Raw genomic sequence first — 9,847 nt, forward strand, 5'->3', positions numbered from 1 at the left:
TAGCAGGAGAAAGATGACTTCCTCAGGCGTCCACAAACATACATAAACAAGTACATAAATACGTTTAATTTTAAAAATAAGGGTAAAACTTGTCCTGTCCATAGGCAAAATACAGAACTCACAGCAATAAGAAAGCGTGGGTTTTAAAGAACACATACATGGTCGGTGGGGGCAGAACAGCTTAGAAACAGACGCATATTCATGGACCTTTAGCCACCATGAAAATAACTACAAATAAATGAGGAAGGCATGTTTTACAAATAGAAACGTTACAGAGACATCTACATGGGGCAAGAAATAACCAGGCCCTTGAGTAGCCTCACGGCTGCCATCTTGACGGTGTTTCTCTCTTATCTCTATCTTAACCTGCATTATCTCTTTGCTCCAAGAAAATTATCGCCTTGGTTTTGCAAATCTTTATGAACCCTGATCTTCCGTTCTTTGGCGAAGGAGTCACAAACTTAACCAAGAAACACCCTGTCCCATACTGACTTCCGGCAACTTCCGGTAGTGCTGAAGCCAGGCTGGCCTCGGCCATTCTGGGACACGTTCACGGCTTGGCTTCTGCAGATTCCATTCCTTCCTCTGAGGTTACTCTTCAAACAGATGCCCGCTTGGCATGTCCTTTACTTATCTCGGGCCCTTCCTTGTCAATGGGCTCCTTCTTGGTGAGTCAGTCTCTTAGTTGTCCACGCCATTTTAAATTGGAAGATCCTAATCCTAGCTTGAGTCACCCAAATCTTCCGCTCTCTGGCTTATGTTTCTCCATAATACATACAGTAATTTGACATATTTTATATTTTAATTATTTGTCTGTTGACCATGTTGACAGAATGAATAAACATTTGAATTAGTCAATAGCCTGCATCTAAAATAGTCACAGATGGGCTGGGGGGTGTAATTCAGTTGTTGGAGTGCTTGCTTTAGCAGGCATAAGACCTTGAGTTTGATTCCCAGCACTGTGCAAACCAAGCATGCTAACACACTATATCCATGGCAGGAAGCAGAAGTGAATGCTGTGTTCCGCTCTCTATTTCCTTTTCCTTCTGACCATGATCTGAGGCCACAGGATGGTGCCGCGCATACTTTAGGTGGAATTCCCCATCTCTAGTTAAATTAATCTAGACAATCCCTTACAGATTCAGAGCCTCGCCTCTGAGGTGATTCTATTGAGATGAGAATCAGCATTGGCCACTGCACCGTCTCAAAAATAAATAAAATAAAACATTCACGGCATTTTCAGAACTTAGACGTTTGACTAAGATAGCTACTTGTAAGAGTGTTTTTCAGGGAAACTAACCTAAACATTATCTATGTGAGTATTATACAAACACTGTAGAATATAAGGTTTGGAAGAAATAAGAGTTGGTTCTTACCGTTTACTGTGAAGATGATTTTAATAGCCTTTTTTTTTTCTACTGTGAAAATAGAATCACTACATAACATCTTAACACCAAGTGATATTTCTGAAAATTAATGTGGCTGGCACCAAAAATATATTTTTGAGAAGGCATATGGCGAAGCCGTCTCTGTGTCATACAAATGTCACACTTATTTAATGCTCGTGTGCGCCCTCTGGTGTTGCTGCATTTTTGGTCCCAGTTTTACAGGAGACACAGCTGGAGTGCAAAGGGACCGGAAGGCAGTGTTTCAGCTCTACACACAGTGCCTTGGGTAGCCACTATTCGGAGGCAGAGACACAAAGGGGCCACATTAACTTCTTCAAAGTTATCAGTTAACCAAATCCTTCTACGAGTTTTTTTTTTTTTTTTTAAAAAAAACAAGGTTTGGGAATTTAAAAAAGGAAAGAATCAACTTTTATTTAGAACCATGCTTAGCATATGTTCCCTCACGGGATTTTCAAGGCAAATCTGAGAAACATGTTTTATTATTATTATTGGCTCTTTTGCAAGAGAAAAACTGAAGCCAGGCAAAATAGGTGTTGTTATGGTCTAAGGCTATTATTGGATGTGAGTAAAATGTGACTCAAGCTGGACCTGCCTCATTCCAGGAGTCTGTATTCTTCACCATGATAAATTAGAGCCAGTTACCTAGGAAACGGGGAACATCCGGAGTGGAGAAGGAATACTCAGATCCAGTCGGTAGCGGCACAGTGGCCATGGAATTAGGAGGATTTTATGGCCTTAGACCTTGGCATTTGACCTTTTTACCTCAAAAGTGTTTTTGAAAATATACCCATATTATTTAGAGATCCTGTAAATTTCCTCTTTACATTCCTACACAGCACTCCATTATGTAAATGCAGTACAAGTCATTCTTTCTATTATTGACGGATCTGAGTTATTTATTTCCAGATTAGAAATACCATCTATAATGCTTCTGTGCTTTCTGACTCTGGCCTTCAAAATTCTTTTTCCAACAAGTCAACATAAGTAAATGGTGCAGGTCGTCTGGGGTCATATTCAAGTGCCTTGTCCATTTTCCATCACTGAGACAAAATATCCAAGGAGGGATGACTTGCAAAGAACAGAACCTCATTTAACATACTGTTCTGGGTATCCAGGACTATGGTGCCATGGTCCAGTCGCCTTTGGTGAAGGACTGGCTGCATTACAGCATGGCCAATGGCACGATAGTGGAAACGCATGCTAGAGGAACAGGCCATATGGTGAGACCTCAGGAGGCCAGAGAGCAGGGAGGGGCCAGTCTTTCCCTTTTGTGACAACTCTTTCAGGACTAGTGGGCATCCCACAAGTCCCTTCCTTAAGCAGCACCACAGATGGCCTAATTACCTCAGAGGCAGAGAAATAAGCTCCACTTCTTAGAGACTCCACAATGTTTTATTACGGTCATGTTGCAGACCAACACGAGTCCTTTGGGGAACAAACTCCCTCCAAACCACAGCATCTGTCCAATTCTTCATCCTTGGTGAGCTCCTTAATAACTATGCAATGTTCCAGGCTGGGAAAGCACCCGGAGCGGCAGACATGTTTCTAACGATTCCATGATGGTAGGGCTCTGTCTCAGCTCAGGGGAATTCATACATCTTGGTGTGTCAATGTTAATACACACATGCTGACGTTGAAGGAATGCTGTTCATTTTCCTGGTGAGCTTTGGACTCCGTCCTAGGTAATATTAGACAGACAGCTCTTTTGAATTTAATGGAAGAGCTGCGATGGGCTATCAGAGTAAGAGCTCCAAGGAGGGAAGATGATGAAGGACGTTCATTCAGCAGATAGCCAGAAGGGACCCTGCTATTGAAACCTCAGTGAAACATAACCTGGAACCATGAAACAAACATCGATACATCAACAGCGTGAGTGAGACAACCAGTAGCTGAATGCTTAGTGAGGAGAAATGCAAGATGGAGAGGCTCCTAGGCACGAAGGAGTCACATTGATCACCGGGCAGGGTGCTGAGTGCCAGGATCTGTATGCAGCAGCTGTTCTCAGAATGACACCATAATGAATTTCTGTCCAGTTATTGGCCTTTCTGCCTCTGGGGGACTTACTCAGCCAGCAGTTCTATTTCCAGAGCAGAGGATAAACACATGCCTTAATCCTGCCATTTAAAATCTAATAAGTATTTGCACTAAGACATCTGGGGCCAGTCTTTCTACTGTTCTTTCGTGATTACATATGCATGTTTGGGTTTATATGTCTGTAGGTTCCAGCTATTATTCTTTTATTTTATTTTATGACAGGGACTCCTCATGTAACCCAGGATGGCCTCAAACCCAATATGGCTTACACAGTGACCTTGGACTTCTGATCCTCCTGCCTCCAACTCCTGGGTGCTAAGACTACAGGCATGCACACCTTGTATGCTTCTCCTTGTATGCTTCTCCTTGTATGCTGCGCTGGCTCTTGGACCCCCAGGGCTTCCTTCAAGCTTGGTAAATACCCTACCTCTAAGGTACATCCTCACCTTTCTGCCTGTGCAAGTCAGGAGCAAAGAGCAAACAGACCTCTCATGGCAGCACCAGGAAAAACCAACCCTCCTGACACCCCGATGTTGGGCTTCTGGCCTCCAGAATCATGAGTCAATAAATGCCTATGGCTAAATTCTAAAAAAAAATACACCCTCAACTTCTTCAGCAGTTCGGTCCTCTCTCCAGAGTGTTGGCGGAGATTGATAAAAGGGAATAAGTAATATCATTAAGACTTGATATTGATTTCATCCTTTTATCCTTTATGATGTTTTGTCATATTTCATCTACCTTAAAAATGTGTGTTGCTGCTCTTTCTTCATATATCTGGAACCAAGAGAGAAACTTGCCATTTTACATTAAATTTCTCTTTTGTTTGCTGTGCATAAAGTAATGTCTGAACACGGATGGCATTTTCGGAAACCCTGGGGATTGCGTTTCACAGGAAGGCTCTCCAGGTGAACAATCCAGTAGTCTGGTAGATGGAAAATCCTTATTAATGCTTGAGAAATGAGGCAGAGAGCAGATTGAAGGGTGGGGTGATCCTATTCCAAGGATCTGGATGTTTCTGAGAGCCACTATGCCTCACAGTCCTGATCATTTCCGGGGTCAACCACATCACTCAAGGCCACCATCACATTTGCCTCCAACAATCTTGAGACAGGGGAGTCACAGGCCTGAGTTATGGGCCATCTTTCCATCTGAACACCAGACAGCATTTCTCTGCTCTTTTTCTAAGCTGTTTTATGGTGAACCAACTTCCCATATTAACTGAATATTTTTTAAAGCGTTTGTCTCATTTAGCTTTCAATTTTTTTTCTAAGTCATAATAGCCTGTTGCTGCCGATACATGTATTTTCAGAAACAATCTTTGAGAAAACACATTTTTATGAAACACACTGACCTCCGGGAACCTTTGTGCCTCAGTTGGAGATGCATATTTCTCATCTCAATTCTCCTGACTTTGGATGATTAGGGTTTAATCCATGACAGGGAAGGAAGGAGCCCTCACACAGTGTCCAGCCATACTTCCTTATTCTTTTTCCCTTGTGGGATTAGGACCTAGAATGGGAGGGTGAAAGACAATGGAGTCACATGAGGAATCCAGGGAATCAGACTCCAGAGACTAGCATCAGGATGCAGATCTGAGTTTCTTGTGCAGTGCACAAGCTTATATAGTGTTTAAGCCAATCCCAAGCCCCTATATCCCTGGCCAATCATATCTCACCATACCATCACGTCACCTTGCTCCAAGGAAAACCCTACCTGATGAGGTAATTCAGAAGTGGGGGATGAAGGATGTGTGTGTGTGTGTGTGTGTGTGTGTGTGTGTGTGTGTGTGTGTGTGAGAGAGAGAGAGAGGGGGGGGGGAGACAGAGAGACAGAGACAGAGACAGAGAGACAGAGACAGAGAAAGACAGAGACAGAGAGAGAGGGAGAGAGAGACAGAGAGAGAGAGACAGAGGGGGAGAGGGAGAGAGACAGAGAGAGAGAGAGAGAGAGAGAGAGAGAGAGAGAGAGAGAGAGAGACCTGTTAAGACTTCCATGAGGGAGCAGCCATCCTAGATCTAATGCCATGTAAGGGAGATCAGGACTCTTCAAGGAGTGGTGGGAGCCCAAGGTGCCTCGCTCTCCATCCCACTTTTTCCTTCATGAGGTTGACTTCCACATCCCCCACATTACCTCCCTCCTTTCAGCAATCTCTTTTTCTTCTGTGGCATGGCATTGCTCATCTGTGTCTTTGTGATGCCCAGTGAGTGTCCTTGGTAGGACCATAGGCCACTGCTGGGTCAGATAACCTCCCTTTCTTCCCCAGAACTGAGTCTGAGTTTGTTGGCTACCTGAGTTGTTTCCACGTTGTTTTCCTTTGCTTTACACACCATCAATGCTAGTCTTTCCACACCGAGCTATTCCTGTACTTTGGAGACTAAATTACTGTCCACACAGTGTGTCTGTTAGGCACCTGATTAGATTTTCCACGATTCCTATAAGGCAGTATGGACTCTCTAATGTATTTAAACATTTCTGAGTTTGGACAACACAGAAGTGCTTTTTCCTCTGTGACATTTTATCTTTGCAATCCCATCCTCACTAGCTCTTCAGATGATAGAATGACTTAAATGCTGGCTACCCAGGAGTATCTGTAAATTGCACTGGTGAAATGCTGTACAGAGATTCCTAGAAACAGTGAGAACTACTTAGAAATCACCCCTGGGGTAGAGACTATAGCTTCTGTTATACACCTTCATGCTCGAAAAGGTGCTCAAGTCTCTGTCATCAATGCCTTATTGTTGGGATGACCTTTCAGGACAGAACAGTCTGTTCCTGTCATCTTGCACGCCATAGCTCCTTAGAAATCATCCAGCAGTGGCAGTAGTGACTCTGCCCACCTCTATATTCTATTTTATATTTTCCTCCTGAGTATTACATAAAGCTCCGGCTATTGAAGAACAGTTTCTACAGAGACACATCCAGCAATGACTATTGTCATCTGAGGCAGGACGACACTTGGAACAAATGTCATGTCCTTCCTTCTCATGTCACCAATCCATCACGAGTCCAGATGTCCACTGACCTCTAGACGAGTATCTATTTTCTAATTATAGCAGAACTCAAATATTTTCTGTGGGCTGACTAGATGGCTCAGGGGCCATGTATACTTGCCACCAAGCCTCAAGGCCTGAGTTCAATCCCCAGAATCTACATAGTGGAAAGAGAGAACTGACTTGGTTAGCTGTTCTCTGACCAACACACACAGACACACACAGACACACAGACACACAGACACACACACACACACACACACACACACACACGGGGAGGGGGGAATGTGGGGAAGGGAAGATACACAGAGAGAAGCAAGCACACACACATACAGCATATTAATTAACTGCCTGATTAAAAAGCACAAATGCATGGAGAAGGAATAAAAGAAAAATCTGTCATACTACTATTTAGAAATATTGACTCCTTATTTTATCTGATTTTTTTGGTTGTTGTTGTTGTTTTAAATTTTTTAATTTTTTATTTATTTAGTATATATGAGTACACTGTAGCTGTCTTTAGACACACAGGAGGGCATGGATCCCATTACAGATGGTTGTGAGCCACCATGTGGTTGCTGGGAATTGAACTTAAGGACCTCTGGAAGAGCAGCCAGTGTTCTTAACCACTGAGCCATCCCTCCAGCTCATTTTATCTGTTTTTAATGTATATGAACTTGTTTTGATAAGTTTTGGTGTACAGTTCATGTGAAATGTGTGGTGCTTTTTCTTTAATCATGACTTCCTGAGCATTTTTCCCCCCACCCCCGCCCTCCCCGGAGCTGAGGACTGACCCCAGGGCCTTGTGCTTGCTAGGCAAGCGCTCTACCACTGAGCTAAATCCCCAACCCCTTCCTGAGCATTCTTAAGCATTAATGCCATACTTTACATTCTTTCACTGTAAGTGGGCCAGACTGATTTAACTTTCCACCTGCTGTTGAATATTTTATCTCTCTGTTTTTACTGTAAACGAAGGACACACTTACATCTTTTTTTTGGAGCTGGGAACCGAACCCAGGGCCTTGAGCTTCCTAGGCAAGCGCTCTACCACTGAGCTAAATCCCCAACCCCACACTTACATCTTTATCCTCTGAAATGGCAATCTTCTTAAGATAAATCTCTTGAAGACTAATTGCAGAATTAAAAACTTTTATCATCTTTTCCTTTTATGTCCTTTGCATGCACTTCCACATTGTCTTGCAGGCAAGGATTGTCTGTTTGAACCACCAGCACTTTAGGAGAATGCTTTTTGGTATTCCCTCCAAATCCAAGATATTTGGCAAAACTATTTTCAGTGTATGAGTGGTATAAACATTACCACAATCTCCTCTTACATTTTACTTCTATGAATGCTAAGAAGTCAACCTAAGTGGATACTGGGAAATAGAGAGGTGCATTTGTTCCTTATTTACATTGATTTTGCAGATCCCTCCTGGTTCTCTGTCCATCCTCTTCCATTAGGTTGTTAAGGCCTCTTTTCTGAACAAGGTCTCACTATACAGCTCAGGGCGACCTCAAACTCAGGCTGCTGCCTTAGTCTCCTCAGTGCTAGAGTTGCAAGCCTGTGTTAGGATATCCTGCTTTATAAAATAAATTATCCTATTTTTAAGTGTGTGTGTGTGTGTGTGTGTGTGTGTGTGTGTGTGTGTGTGTGTTTCTGTGTGAGAGAGAGTATCTGGGTGGGTGTTCACAGAAGCCAAAAGAGTCAGATCCCCTGGAGCTGGAGTTATAGGTGGTCGTGAGCCATCCATTTTTGGTGCTGGAATCAAATTCTGTTCCTCCTTAACTACTGAGACATTTCTCCAGCCCCAGGATGCCCTGCTTTCTTTAAACTATTATTTTGTGTGTATGGGTGTTTTGCCTGCATGTATGTCTATAAACCTCATGGATGGCTGGTGCCTGGTGGACCAGAAGAGGGATCAGAACCCCTGGGAACTGAAGTTATAGACAGTTGTGAGTCACCATGAGGATTTTGGGAACTGAACCCAGGTACTCTGGAAAGGCAGCCAGTTATAAACTGTTCAGCCATCTCTCAGCCCAGTATTTCCATTCTTTTTTTTTTTCTCATGTGGAGAGGTTTAATAAGAGAAGAGTAGAAGAAGAGAGGAAAAGCATCCGGTCGTGGGCATGTGGGAAGGGGAGGGGAAGGGGGCAAGAACAGAGAAGAACAAAGAGTAAGAGAGAAGTAAGACAGGGTAAGAGCAATATTTCCATTCTTGACTCCCATTTTTTTCCTTCTTCATACACATATGTGTGCAGATTTCTTGACATTAAACGACTATCCTTCTGCTTCTATGAGTTATAAAATAGGCATATTTAAAATATGCATTTTAGGGGGTTGGGGATTTAGCTCAGCGGTAGAGCACTTGCCTAGCTAAGCGCAAGGCCCTGGGTTCGGTCCTCAGCTCCAGAAAAAAAAAAAAAAGACAAAATAACAACAACAACAAAATAAAATACAAATAAAGAAAATATTCAATAAAAATAAATAAATTAATTAATTAAAAATATGCATTTTAAATTTTACATAAGTTGAATATATACACATTTTTTTTTTACCACAGTATTTTATTACAAAGAAAAGACATTAGCCGGATCTGGGAATTTTCTATAAGTGTAAGTCCACACTCACTGCTTCACTCAGAAAATCTAATGATTTAAAAGCAGTTCGTTTGGGCAAAGAAAAAGATTTACTTGGAAAGTTAGATGGAGTAGCTCCTCAACAAAGACCAGCTCTCTCGGGGCTGCAGACATGGGCATTCTCTAGAGACTTGTTGAGGGAACATATGGAGGGTCACTCAGGTAGTGGTCTCGTTTACTGGTGCACTAGCCGCTATGTGTTGACTAATATTTGTATATTAATGGGTGTTTGGTGTTTTATAATTCTAAAGAAAAGTAATCCAACAGAAAATATCAACGTGTGTCTTTTGAGTTCCTTTCCCCAGTAATAACTAATTCACTCAGTTGTTAGGATATTAAAGGTGAACCCAGAGGGCAGGGAGGATGGCAAATGGTACCTTTATATGGAGGGCAAGAGAGAGAACAGCTTTTTTCCAAGGACATGGGCGGGAAGATTCTTAATATCACACTCAGATAGATAGCTTCAGTCAGAGGAGTCTGCTGGGGCAAAGACAGTGAGAGACTAAATTAAATACAGTTTGGCTGTGTGACTTCTAAAAATAGTGCGTTTTTAAAAGTCCATTAAGAGGAAGTGAAACCAGAGGGTTTTTTCTTTCCTTGATAACATTAGGAAATGTGACCCAAGACAGTCAACAATATGCAAGGTTTAATGTCTGTGAACCATAAGGCCATTCAGTTGTTAAGTTGTAAAAATAACATTTTCCCAACTCGTATCAGGGATAGGGCCAGATAATGGATAAAGTGAGTAAGAGCAGCTTATAATCATACTATTGCAAC

General features: G+C 42.4%; 2 long non-coding RNA genes across 4 annotated transcripts in view; one reads left to right on the forward strand and one right to left on the reverse strand.

The window, feature by feature from the left end:
* Positions 1 to 9,847, reverse strand: part of LOC103692325 (uncharacterized) — a 42,203-nt gene that overhangs the window by 31,861 nt on the left and 495 nt on the right. For all 3 annotated transcript variants that reach the window (XR_005492658.2, XR_010057294.1, XR_001840917.3), the window contains exons 2-3: positions 9,448 to 9,547; positions 4,795 to 4,952 (exon numbers count right to left, since the gene is read on the reverse strand). This is a non-coding gene — a long non-coding RNA (uncharacterized LOC103692325). The remainder of the gene's footprint in view (positions 1 to 4,794; positions 4,953 to 9,447; positions 9,548 to 9,847) is intronic.
* Positions 502 to 4,274, forward strand: LOC134481598 (uncharacterized). The gene is made up of 2 exons (XR_010057295.1): positions 502 to 668; positions 3,666 to 4,274. It is a non-coding gene; the product is annotated as an uncharacterized LOC134481598 (long non-coding RNA).

Source organism: Rattus norvegicus, chromosome 13 (assembly GCF_036323735.1).
Source record: "Rattus norvegicus strain BN/NHsdMcwi chromosome 13, GRCr8, whole genome shotgun sequence".
NCBI lineage: Eukaryota > Metazoa > Chordata > Mammalia > Rodentia > Muridae > Rattus > Rattus norvegicus.